Genomic DNA, 6,454 nt, shown 5'->3' on the forward strand with positions numbered 1-6,454 from the left:
TATTTTATTTTTATTTTTATTTTTATTTTTATTTTTATTTTCTCATTTTACTAATTGAAAGCAGTGATTGATTTGATCATAAAGCTGCACGATATTGCATTTTCAGTTTATAATGCAATTTCATTTATGTATTCAGGTCTTGGTTCAATAGGCTATGTTCAGTCAGTTCAATATGTTTTAATAAACACTGAAAAACTCCGGCCCTCGGCTTGTAACAAATTTGGTTTATTTGTCCCTCCGTGTATTTGACTTTGACATCCCTGATCTACGGTTTTATTCATGGGTTGGCACACTCTCATCTAAAATGTTGAATTTTCGTCTTATTCTCGTCTACATCTCTCAGGCGGACTCTTGTCTCTGCATTCCACCAGAGATTTCTGCGGCCCACTTCGCCCACCTGTGACTGCGACTGCCAGCCACTAGATGGCAACTTTTGATTGCAAAATCCTGCAAGATGCTTTTTGAGCCTCTGGAAACAGATGAATGTTATTGGTCAGTAGGTGTCAGGCTTTAAATAAGAAATAAATATTGCAAGGGGGACACCACTTGGAAACTAAGTAGAATAGCTCACTCCTAAGAATAATAGTGCACAGCTTTTACATTACATTACATTACAGTACATTACATTTGGCAGACGCTCTTATCCAAAGTGACTTAAAAGGACATAAGGACTGCAAATAACGCTTGCAAATACAAGATGCACAGGAAATATACAGAACAGTAAGATTGGGTTAGTGAGTTTTTTTTTTTTTTTTTTTTAGACAAAGACCTACACAAATGTACACACACACACACACACACCCTGCATAGCCTTTTATAATAGCTGTAATAAGTTTACTGTAAGAAACTGAGAAACTTTTTGATTCTTAAAAGCTGCATTGTTTTTTTTTTCTCGGTTCTTGCATAACATACTAAATGACGTGTATATTCCATGAGGTTTATTCACAACTGAAACATTTTATCAACATGATGGGATATTGAGGGCTTAAATTTGATCATAATAATGAATTGAGCCCAATGATTTTTGGTCGCTGCCCCTTGGTGTTTCCGGGGGAATGTCCCCGGGAATAAAGACCCTCCGTGGAGGACGGTTAAGAGTTGAGCCGCTTGAAAATTCACAGGGAGCGATTTCAATCTGGGGAGGAATTCCTGTCAGATTCACATCAGATTACGGCCCAGGCCCGCGTGCCAACGTGCACGGCAAACACAACCTGTTGCCGGCGTCATCGCGCCGTCCGATTCTTCTGCGAATCCACGCGGCGACATCTCATCAATACTTCATTTACAGTGTCCACACAGACACTGTCGGTGCTGTCGCTGTTAATGACACTCTAATTACTATAGAACCTGATCCTGGCGACAAAAGAATGACCTTTTTGTTCTTTTGAGAGCCTTTATTGCATCTTTTCTCACAGTCACCCTGTCTACTTTGTGAAATATCATCGGATAAAAGAACGTCTCTACATTTAAAATGAATGGTACTTCGTGGCTAAATCTAATTGGTTGTGAAAGCTAAGCGCCCCTTGTCTTCTCACCAGTGACATTGATTAGGATTTTCTAATACTGAGCCAGAGGGGACTTAAGTCAATCCAATTACCTTTGGCTGCCATCATTAGCTTGATGTGGCCCCAGGGGCCCTTCCACTCTGTCTCCGCCGCTGAAGATCGGGATCTGCCGGCGGTGAATGCCATGCGGCGCGGCTGTTCTCCTGACCGCGGCGTTAGCAGTTACATGATAATTAACCATCTCCAAGACTGTGTCATTGTTTACTTTTGTGTATAAATCCCAACAACAAGCGTTTATTTGTCTCATCGGGAAAAAGGACAATCTTCTTCTTTGGGGAGGTGAACCGATGGAGTCTGTTGGCAGATTTGATTTTAAAAAGAAAATTAAAAACAGGATGTAAACTCTTAATCTTAAAAGACCAACTATGGTCTTTCAGATTGTTTTTAGAGATTGCGGTCCATCGGCATCTTCAACGGAGAGGATTCAACACTGCGCCGTTGAATTGTCTAGTCTGAAAAAGATGAGTCTTCGCTGTCGGCGAAGCATAATTGGCCAACTGTCCAACACCATCGGCTGCTCGTCCTTCAGAATGATTCAGCTCCGGTGTATTTTTCAAAGGCCGCAAAACCAAGAGCCCCACGGAGAACGTGTGCCAAATAAATTGGCAATTGCCCGTCAATTTTCCACTTTATTACAAGCCATCATGTCAAAAACTTTCTTTTTACCCTTCAAATTATCTATAATTACCTCCGTACGCCACTCAGCCTTTCCACTCCTGGAGGCCGGGGCCCCCCTCACCAGATGCCCTGACTCAGGCTATAAATTTATCTGATAAGAGAAGCTAAGACAACTCCGCCCGGGCTCTATGTCTCGCCTCACACATTTAACGCACCTGCTGCGTCTTATCGCCGCGATACCGAGATGCCGCGCGAGTACCCGATCGTGAACCGAGGAGGGTTAAGGGAGGGGAACCGATGACGGAGCTGCTCGAGGAACGAAAAATTTTTTGCAAGTGGTCGCGGTTGTTTTTTTAAAAACAGCGTGTTCCAGCGAATTGGAGGGATCAGCCTGGACGAGGCGTCCGCAAGGAGTTGGCCGTGCATCGCCTGGAGACACCATCCTCCCAGGAAATCTACAGCTGATTGACACGATAGCATCAGGACCGTACTTTGTCTGTGACAAAGTGCAGACGAGGAACCAGCTCAAATAGGATTACAAATCAGAGGAAGAGATATAGAGAGCGAGGGGGGGACAGAGAACCAGAAGGCAAAGAGCTGGAGAAACTAACATCGAGTCGGGTGAAACGACAATGTCTCCTCATTTGGACAACTTGCAGATACTTCATTTGCCACTGGACTACAGTCGTATTTTCTGAGTGGAAAAATGGTCTCTGGCCGCCCCAAAATGAGTATAACATAATATTTAATGTCAGTTTACTTTATCCCCCTCTCATGCTGGAGGAAATGTAGTTCTGAGAATCTACAGAAACCAGGCCCTTTCTTGGTGCATTCAGAAAGCACAGGAACCCCTTTCAGAGAACCATTTGTGAACTCAAGATACTTCTTGCAGACTGCAGAGCACCATTTTTAAAAAAACTATCGCAGCTACTGGTCGGTTGTGTTCTTACGCCAAAGAGGACAGCAGCAGCCGAAGGCGAAGCGAGGAAGAGGTCCGAGCTCTTCTAGACTCCTCAGCCACAGAGGGGTTTCCGGGACTCGCAATGGAACACCAACATGTCTGCTAAAATGAGTACAGTTAGCTAACGTTGGGGGTTCATCAAACGGCAAAGCAGCACAGGGAGAAAATAAAACCCCTCAATCATTTGTTCTTAGAACTTTTCTGTCCAAAAGCAGCACTTGTATACCTTAATTTTTCTGCCATTGTTACAGGTGGTTCAAAGACTCAGGTGCGGAGCAACAAGACACGTGCAGGACTCCGAAATTGGTAATAAACATTTAATGATTGCCAAAATACAAACAGAAATGGAGCCAAACAAGAACTGAATAAGGGACAAAGGACGACTAGCAACACTAGTGAACAGGTCAACTAAAGGCGACTAGAAAATCTAGTGAACAGACCTAAGTGGCGATACAAACAAAACGTTAACAATTATCGAACGGGCTACGAACAAACAGGCGAACGAACGAACTAGCAAATCTAGTAAGGCAAGGATTCCTAATCTAAACGAACCTACGGTAGTCAACTGGTGGGAAGGCAGTGAGTCAAGCAGGGGGTTCCAGGCAGGCAGAGCACGGTGTGTGGCGGTGGAGTTGGATGACGTTGTAGCAGACCGGTGGAATGATCCAGGGGTTCTGACAGACAGAAGCTGAGCTGGCGAGGGGGAACTAACAAATCTAGTAGGTGAACAGTCCAGGTGGTTGCATGTGTGACCCAGTGGTCATAGCTGTGGAATGTAACGTTCCGGCAATTAGACATCCAGTGTGTGCGGCTTTTAGGCTGCACAAGAAGGGTGTGGCCAATCAGCTGCGCCTTGTTTGCTGATTGTCAGTTGCTTCCACCTGTCTGCCTCACCGTCACACAACGTCAACACACCCACCTGGAATCAGAGAAGGGAGAGAGAGAGGAACAGGGAAAACACAACAGACATTGCTTCTAGCAAACATTCCTAGTGGACGTAACAGCCATGTGGTAGTTTGTCCACCTTTGCTATGACATGTTGTTCCCAACCTGATCCCAAGAACCCTCCGTTTCATGCTAAATGCTGTTAGCATATTCAGCGTTGCTTGTTTTGTGATTTATTACCACTCAGACAAAGAACTCACCAATGTTCCAAAACATATTTGTCACTGTTGGGCGGAATCCTAGTGCCGCTGTTCAGAATATGACACTTAACCATAATATATTGAGGTGAAGGTTAAAATGGGCCTCAAGGGGCCCCAATGCACATCTCACAAAACACCGCTATATGTTACAATAACACAATATTACAGATAACTGTCAAAGAGCATGCTCTGCCCGTCACCGCGAACACACACCCAGCCCCGTTGCTTACACCAATACATGACGAAACAACGTGCTCAAACATCTTTAACTTAATTTACGAGTTCCAATGACAGATATGCCGACCGGTACGACAGTCGGTTCAGTCCAGTCCGCTGATCTAACTCAGCTGGCGAGGCCTCGGCAGCGGTCACACAACCGAGCCGTCCCATTGGTCGAGCAGACACAAGGAACATGTTTTGAGTTGAAAAGCACTCGATTCCTAATTATATTATATTACATATTGTTACACCCTTACTGACAGAAAAGGGAGGTTACTTCCTATTCTCAAAACGTTTGTACAATTTTGTATTTTCCCAAGTCCCGCCCCGGTTTCAATTCACTCCGGTGTGTGTGTGTGTGTGTTTTTGGGGGGGGCAGATTTATTTTAGACATTTCCTGTTAATGCGGATGTTTCGGAAGATAAGCGCAATGAACCGCGGTTCATCTATTCTGGTTTCCCTTTGAATGAGCGAATCGACGCTTCCATTTTCAAGAGGAAGCGTTTTGTTCAAACACGATTTATCGCCAAAGTTGCCCCCGAAATTACGAGAGCGCTGCCGATTCGCCATCCGTCTCCATATCTGATCACGAAAACGCAGGAAGCAAGAAGACTTTATTAATTAGGGATAATTCTTATGGACAAAGTGGAGTTTCTTTTCAGAATCGGATGCACGCAAACTGGAGTTTCGCCATATGAATAAATGATTTTCAATGTCATTATTAACACTGTAAAAGGGCCTCCGAGAGCTAAGCCTTCCAAAAGCCTGTTATATATGTGTATATATACATTGTGTATATTCGCACATCGGATGTTGGGAGGTCTGCTGTGACTAGACATGTGCGGTTCTCCAAACACGCACGCACGTGAACAAAAACCCTTGTGCTTTTTGCCAATTTAGCGCTCGGGGGGGGCACGGGGCTGTTATGTAAGCAAAGCCACGCTAATATTGTTCGAAGCGGAAAAAAAAAAACGCGCACACACACACACGTGTTTTGTGTTTTTCCCGACGTTGTAATTCGCCCAGGCGTCCCGTGTTTACGTTAAATTCGTGACTGCAGGTCAGAAGTGCTTATCGGAGGAGGGTGAAGGGAGGGAGGGGGGGAAGCTTTGAGAAGCCGTGGCCATATATGACCATATCTCTGTGGGAATCAGAATTCGGCGTCTATTAGATTCATGTCTGCTTTGGCTCGGGAGACAGGAAACAGGCCCCCTTTTCTTTTCTTTTTTTTTTCTATTTTTTTTTTTTTTTTTTAATGTAAACTCTTGGCTACGGGTAAACAAGGATGGAATTAAATCACAATTGTGGAAGAAGAAAAAGAAAGGGTCACGAGGTCTTTGCAGCTCCAGGTCCTCCGAGGTATTCCCAGCGGTCAAGGTGGCTCAGGGATCAAACAGGAAGTGCATCATAGACAACGGCGTCTCCACGGGACAAGAAGGGGTTTCCTGCCCGCACGGAATGCTGCTTATCCTTGCCCGTGGCTGCTCGGAGGGGGGGGAAACTAGACGGGTTTCCATAGAAACCGTCGGGGAATGTTTCCCTTTCTGACACTTGGAACCCAACAGAACCGAAATATATTTTTTTTGTATTTTCAAATTTCACTACCGTAAACTACTGTTTGCTTCTGTATTTTACTACTAATGTAAAAAAAAAATACTCATTATTGCCCTCTTTTGCTGTTTTTTGTCGAGTCACAATGATCCGCAGAGAAGAGTTCCAGTGCTCGGTCACAAAAGAGGCTTCCCTTCGCTTCAACCACATTAGCGCTGCGTGGAGGAGGCGGTCTGCGATTGTCCGCTAAACAAATCTGAGGCAGATTTGAGGTTTGAACCTTTCTCAAGCTTCGACGTGAGCACCAGGAAGTGCTGAAGAGGAGGAATGCTTTATGACGAGGGGGGTGATGATGACACCAACGACTAGACGGTGGCCTCTTGTGCCTGTTGGCA

Source organism: Fistularia commersonii, chromosome 27, assembly GCF_037954325.1.
Source record: "Fistularia commersonii isolate RoL2024-O1a breed Wild chromosome 27, RoL_Fcom_v1.0, whole genome shotgun sequence".
Lineage (NCBI taxonomy): Eukaryota > Metazoa > Chordata > Actinopteri > Syngnathiformes > Fistulariidae > Fistularia > Fistularia commersonii.